We start from the raw sequence: 8,038 nt of genomic DNA, 5'->3' as shown, positions 1-8,038 counted from the left end.
GGACGATCAGCTTAGTGCTGGTACAAGCTTCGACAACTTTCTTGACGGTGAGGAAGAACAATATCTTTTGCTTCCACCGCTTGAAGTTCGCTCCTTCGAACCGAAATGGACGGTTGAGGTTAGATATCTCTTGCTACTGAGGGCCATTAATGACGTGGAATCGTCTTAAAATTGTTGGAAACGGCAGGGCCCTCAGAACGACAAACTGTAAACCGTCAAGACACGACGGTCAAGCGAAGAGCAAAACATGCAAAACAGAAACTTGTTATAGGCTGAGTCGCGGAGCTCGCTCTCTTTAAGTCATTCTGCAACTCCGCCCAAGTGTGCAAGCAGGTCTGAAAATTGCCACATCGTCCCTAGGATAAAACAACCAAATGAAAACCGATCGAAAATGCACCGTTACCGACCGGAATGTACACCCTTTCTAAACTCACTGCTGGAAAAGCTAAGATGGAGGAGGAGAGGAAAATGAAGTGGGGAATTAATAAATGAATTATGTGCATTACGAACTGCTGAAGGCCTTGCCTTTTATAGGCCTTCAGCGTTGAACAGTAGGGAGCGAGAAGAGCGCTCTGCCACAGAACGTGTGCGACATTACGGATGGGCGGACGAAACGGAACGAGATGGGAGAATGAAACGCGCGGACAAACGAATCGAAATTTGAGTTTGACATGATATTTCTCTCTATGAAAAATGATTTAATTATGAGCACAATTTTCACTCGATTCCAATCCTTCTTCGATGAGTGAAACTTAAAGGAACTCATTTTACAGAGAACCTTTGAGCATAAGTGGATCGTCCAAATCCCATTTTGATTGAACGCATACATTTACAGTAAAACAGATAGATTATGCATCAAAAGATAAATTACAACATGCTTTTAAAATAAGAAACAAGGTTTAGAGATTATACCTTTGAAGAACTTTTCTTGAAATAAATCCCTCATACTTTCTTGTTCACAAACACGTCGAGCAAGTCACGAACAACGGCAAACAACAACGCAACTCGAACCAAAAGGTAGAGGACACCGCCACTTAGTTACCTTGGTATTCTTGGTGTGAGAACCAAGGAGTGGTGGGTTTTAGCTATTTTGGTTAGGAGGGTGTTTTGAAGTTGGAGGAAGAAGACGATCGAAGGAAGGCAAAGCTATCTCACATAGCAAGACTTTAATTGTGTAGTAAACTAAGTCTATCGCATAGGCTCTCAAGCAAATCATGTAGAAATCAATCCTAAATACTCACTCTCGGAATAATAAAAATCATATTTTCATTTATCCTATTTTTTCCATAAAACCAATTAACTTCTCACTAAGGGTGGTTAGAGAGAAAAAGGATTTAATTATCAAATAATTAATAATTATAAATAAAATATGATAACCAACTAATCATATTATATTGATAACATATAGTTTTAATATTGCATCATATACAATATATAAACCATAATTCTTTTTATCTATTTTATGGCATTTAATATAAATCATATTTATATTAAATTTAACAACTATGAATCTTATTCATAGAAAATATATTTGAATCATATTCAAATATTTGTTCCTCCAATTAAACTATATCATATATCATATATATTGTGTCAATTATATCATATATAACTGAATTAATTTAATTATATCATATATAATTAAATTCCCTCTTATTAATTTGAACATTTCATATTAACCCAAAAACTAATTCTCAACTAAATTCATTGAGCTACCAAGGGGACCTTATGGACCTGTAGCTTGAAGCTCCAATAGTACGTGAATAACTAATTAAACTCTTTAATCAGATTATCCATCATCCGTTAACTGTCGGGCACTCCACTAAAGACCGACAGCTGCACTCTTCGCACTATAGATATATTTTTGTGTCCATTGGATATAACCAATCAACAGTACGATGACCCTTCACAAATCGATAGTAAGTATAGATGGGCCAAATTATCGTTTTGCCCTTGTATTTACATCTAACTCCTTAAGTACCACTGATCCCTCTAATGAACAATAGATCATAGTCCCACTATGACTAAACCCCTCTCGGGCCAGGAGAGGGTGTGGTGCCATATTGTTCAAAACCTGGAATCAACCCTTAATGGAGCAATTTATCTACTTGCCCCTTCTTCAGGGAAGGAGTGAATTCCATATTGTGTAGCTGAGTTTCCAACTCCCCAATCAGACGAATCCCCAAAATGGTAGGCTTGTTGAGTCGACGATCTGACCACTCTCACTCATGCAAATCAAAGGACCGCCTTCATAGGCAGTAGTTCACAACTCACTCAGGATTAAGGTCATGTTATCTATGGTCATCCTAGTAAAATGAAAGTCTTTAATATGAATGGCATTATATGACGAGACTAAACATTTCGTGGTCTGATCTTATACAAACTCATTTGTATAGAATATCCCCACTCACATGTCTAATACATGAATGATCATGATCAAATCATTTGTAGCACTTTACAACATTTGTAACACCTACAAAGCAGGCCATACTCGTACAGGATAAGGCACCCAACCTTATCCATATACTATAGACCATTTAGGTTATCACTTAAACATGATCCATCTGTATGTCTCCACATACATGTTTAAGTTACAACGATAATCGTGGATGTTAGTTTATTGGTTTATGGTTAATTAAACTAAAATACCATATATTTCATAGACAAGTGAATAAAATATCAAATATTATAAAGCACATAAATGTTTGTTCGTACAAGGTTTACAAACTATAGAAACCTATGAGATTTAGAGTATCAACCCCAACAATCTCCCATTTGTCCTAAAGCTAGCGGGTTGTATAAGATAATCAAATTACAAGTACATAAAATAATAAACTAGGACACAATACGCCCAGTACAAGATTTCCCACTTGCCCTAGTCCAGCCGTGGTTTGTGTTTTGTAAACGGATCAACAACATTGTGCTCCGAAGCTATCTTCGTGACAATCACTTCCCTCCAATGCATAATCTCTCGGATGAGATGGTATTTCCACTCAATGTGCTTGTCGTGCTTATGACTCCGAGGCTCACAGGAATTCGCCACATCACCATTATTATAACAACAAAGTGTGATATTCGTTGACACGTCAAGAACAACATCCAGATTAGTCAGGACTTTCTTGATCCTAACAGCCTCCTTAGCAACTTCACAAGCCACTACATACTCGGCCTCCATGGTGGAGTCCGCAATGCACCCCTGCTTGGTGCTTCGCCATACTACAGCCCCTCCGTTAAGAGTGAACATTGATGCTGAAGTGGATTTGTGAGAATCCCTATCAGTTTGAAAATCAAAGTCCATGTATCCTATAAGGATCAAATCCTTAGAACCATACACAAGTATGTAGTCCACGTTCTCCGTAGATACTTAAGGATGTTCTTGACGGTTGTCCAGTGGTCATATCCTGTATTAGACTAATATCTATTAACTATCTCCACTACATAACAGATGTCAGGTCTAGTACATAACATTGCATACATCAAACTGCCTACGAAAGATGTATAGAGGACTCATCAAACTGCCTACGGAAGATGTATAGGGGACTTGTCTCATTTCCTCAACCTCTTGAGGTGTCGGGACACTATTTTTTAGAAAATGTAACTCCATGCCTGAAAGGAAATAGGCCCCTCTTGGAGTTTTGCATCGAATATTTGATCAACATCTTGTCAATATACGATGCCTGAGATAATGCTAGCATTTTGTTCTTACAATCCTGAAAGATCTGAATACCAAGAAAAAACTGAGCCTTTCCCAAATCTTTCATTTGGAATTGGGTCACTAGCCAGTTCTTAACTGTAGCCAGTACGCCTACATCATTCCCAATGAGTAGGATATCATCTACGTACGACACTAGGAAAACTACTGAACTGTTGATGATCTTCTTGTATACACAAGACTCATCAACGTTCTGATCAAAGCCATAAGATTTTATTGCAGTATCAAACCTTATATTCCAAGATCGAGATGCCTATTTCAGTCCATAAATGGACCGATTCAGCTTGTAAACCTTTTGCTCTTGACCTTGGACTATGAATCCCCGAGCTACACCATATAAATGGTCTCCTTAAGATTTCCATTTAGAATAAAAGTCTTGACATCCATTTTCCATATCTCAAAGTCATAATATGAGGCAATGGATAAGAGGATCCTGATAAGCTTCAGTATGGCAACATGCGAGAAAGTCTCCTCATAGTCGACTCCCTCTACCTGGGTATAACCCTTTGCCACCAGTCTAGCCTTGAAGTTTTCACCTTCCCATCAGTATCCTATTTTCTCTTGTAGATCCACGTACAATCTATAGGTTTAACCCCCATCAAGTTGATCTACAAGATCCCAAACTAAATTGAAGTACATAGACTCCATTTCGAGATCCATGGCTTTGATCCATTCATCTCTGTCAACATCCTCCATTTCCTTCTTATAAGACAAAGGATCATCAACCTCACCATTAGCTACCATAGGAAGGATTTCAGTTAAACCCATATAGCGAATAGGTGGGTTTGCAACCCTCCCACTACGTTGAGGTTCCCTCAACACTTGAGGTGGATTTGACCTACTAGATGAACCTACTTCAACAACTATTGTTGAGGTAATAGGCTCTTCAACAACTCTTGTTGAACATTCAGTAGTTTCTTTGGAAATCTCATTCAACACGATTTTGCTTCTAGGTCTGTGTTCCCTTATATGATCCTCCTCAAGAAAAGTAGCATTTATTGTTGGGGTTGATGCCCTAAAATCTTGTGTCCTATAGTTTGTAAACAGTTTGTACGAACGCTTGTGTTGTATAATATATGATATTTACTTCACATCTGATTTTGCTTAGTTATTTGTTTTATTTGCTTTACCACAAACCAATAAACATAAAATCCCTAGTCATCTGTTTGTAACTTAAGCATGTATGTGGTGTACAAGTGGATCATGTCTTAAATGATAACCAAAATGGTCTGTAGTATATGGATATAGAAGGAAAACCTTATCCTGGTAACGCTACGGATACGGCCCGCTTTGTGGAATGGTCACAAGTATTGTGACTTGTCAATGATGGTCTGATCCTGATCATTTGTGTAGGGGACATGCGAGCGAGGGCATCCTATACAAAGAGTTTGTATAAGACCTAACCACGAAGTGTTAACATCTCGTTATATAACATCATTCATGACAGAGACTTCACTTCACTAGGATGACCATAGGTAACATGACCTCAATCTGAGTGAGTTGGGAACTCCTGCCATTGAGGGCGGTCCTTTAATTTGTATGGGTACAAATGGCAAGGTTGCTGATTCAAACCTACTATTTTGGGGATTCGTCTGTGATAACGGGCAGAAATGCACATTATTACATTGCTAAGTTATTAAACAATGAGGGTTTTCGTTGACAAAATATGTTAAATTACATCCAAAAAGCATTAAGTTTATAACATTGCGGTCACATGCATTCATCGCATAAGAACAGTTGATTTCTGTATTCTTATGCAGAATATGCATTGACACAAGGCAGAAAGAGCGATCACAGGAAATTATTGGTCGAGCGCAGCATTACCGCAAGGCTTTGCGGTGATTGTGTTCACAAATATTTGCTCAAGAAGGATTGCCGCATAAGAGACGGCACAACTTGGTGGGCGCATCTCGGTGAAAGGCATAATTAATCACGATGGGAAAAAAAACTGATGATGGTCAAATCTGAATTAAGTTGGCAGCCGCTAACGATAACAAGTACATTCAGCTTTTCGGTGACCAATATTCGGTGCATTAGTCAGAGAATTAAAGCCATCCCATCTGTGCAATCATAAGAGAGAAGTCACCCTTCACCCCGAAGCTTTATAAATACCAAAGGCATCCTTCAAAAAAGGGGTTCGGATCAATTAGCTCAGCACGTCTTTGTCCATAGTTTTCCTTTTTATTTTAAGGAAGAGCAAGAGAAGAGGAGAGATCCCAAAAGATCGCTCAAGTCAACTCGAAAGAGAACCAAAGGTGTAGAAAGCAGAGAGCGGGCCGACTCTTGCGAGAGCGAGATTATCTTTTGAACAAGAGTAGAAAGACAGTGTAAAAGCTTGGGAAGCAAGAGATTGCTACCAGGCTCTTTATTCTCTTCTTGCATTGTTATCTTGTACTTCATCTTTATATTTATACAATGGAAGTTCTTATTCTACACCTGTTTACTCTCTTAGCACGCATGAGTAGTTAAACTTGTCGAATGGGTTGAGAAGAACTAAGCTAACATGACCTAGGATGTTCATTGCTTACGATTATCTTGTGTTATGCTATGCCACACATCTTTTCTTGGTCCGAGAGGTGTTCACACATAGTTGGACTATGTTGTATTGTTCATTAGAGGAATCAGTGGTACTTAAGGAGTGGGATGTAACTACAGGGACAAAACAGTAAATTGGCCCAACTGTACTTACGAGCATCTGTGAAGGGTCATTGTACTCATGATTGCTTATATCTGATTGGCATAGAAATATATCTATGATAAGAAGAGTTTAGCTACTGATCTTTAGTGGAATGCCTGGCAGTTAACGAATGGTGGATCTCGTGACTAAAGAGTTTAGTCAGCTATTCACGTATCGTTGGAGCTTCGAGCCACAGGTCTATAAGGTCCCCTAGGTAGCTTGGATAGAGTCGAGAATCAGTTTTTGGGTCAGTTTGAAATGTTCAAATTGACAAGAGCGAATTCGATTATATATGATATAATTGAATTGGTTAATTATATATGATATAATTGACTAAATGTATGAGATACATTATTTTGGAAGAAATTAGATATAAATATGATTTATATCAAGTGGAGGAGAAATTACTATAGTAGATATATGATATCAAACTATAGGTTTAAATATAATGTGACTATATTCATTTATTTATTAATTGGTTAATTATGTGATAATTGGCCAAAAACATCTTCTCAATCATGCGTTAGTGGGAAAAACTTATTCGGTTATTGTAACTGAAGAATAAAATGAAAATTGCTTTTCATTTTGAAAAAAGTTCGAAAAAATCGCAAAAGGTGCGAAAACGTTTTGATCGCTTAGCTGAGAGCCTGTACGATAGCGCCCTGCGTCTAAATGATCACACGCAGTCTCTAAACGATCGCTCAAATTTTCTAAACGCTTAGTGTGCCGAGTTTTCTAAACGATCACTTACTAAATACTAGACAATCGCTTAGTAAAACGTAAACGATCGTATAGCTTTCTCTAAACGATAAGCACTCCATTATACGATAGCCTTCTCTTCCACTTGCTTATCGTTCTACATGATCAACTCGTTCCTCCTTCCTCTACCAAATTTAACAAAGACCACTCTTTGGATTCTCATTCCAAGAATACCAAGGGCTCTAAGTGGTGGTGTCTTCCCCGCTCGTGCTTGTTCATGTTGCTGCCGATCGTGCTACCGTAACCGACTATTTTGTTGGGCGATAAAGAACGTAGAGGCTTGCTTCCACTGGGTTGAGTTCGAAGTGAAGAGAGTCTTCAACTGGTGTGTATACTCAATCTCTAGTATTTTATTTCTCAAAGCATGCCATTAATAATGTAAATTGCATAACTGTTTGTTAGAATGTGTGTGTGGTAATTTCAGTCACAATGAAATATGAAGATCCCAATGCGCTCATGGATACTCTTCGTTAAGAGTTCCTTCAATTGGTATCAAAGCCAGGTTCTGATATTCCAATTTCATTGTTGCAACGAATTGCATATATATTCTTGGTGGGTGCATGTCTGCTTTGTTTAATTGTTAAATTGTTGTGAATGTGCGAATTAATGGAGTTTTCTGGGATGTTAGCCTCGGTTTGATTTAACTATTTTGCATTTTCGGTTGATTGTAAAGGCCCCTACGTTTTTGGACATTATTAATTGTTATCGAGCCTGTAATTCAATGTAAGTTTGAGTCTTGAGTCGTTCTTGAAGAAGATCGGAGCAAAGGTTGTTGTTCTTAAAGGAAGAAGATGATCAAGGGTTGATCGGGTCGTGTAGACGATGGGGTAAGTGACTGCTGAGTATCGGATGCTCAGGTATCGTTTAACGCGCACGCGCACTAGACGATC

This window comes from Benincasa hispida, chromosome 5 (genome assembly GCF_027475165.1).
Source record: "Benincasa hispida cultivar pf3 chromosome 5, pf3_genome.v1.1, whole genome shotgun sequence".
NCBI classification, from domain to species: domain Eukaryota; kingdom Viridiplantae; phylum Streptophyta; class Magnoliopsida; order Cucurbitales; family Cucurbitaceae; genus Benincasa; species Benincasa hispida.
This window is presented reverse-complemented; position numbering follows the sequence as displayed.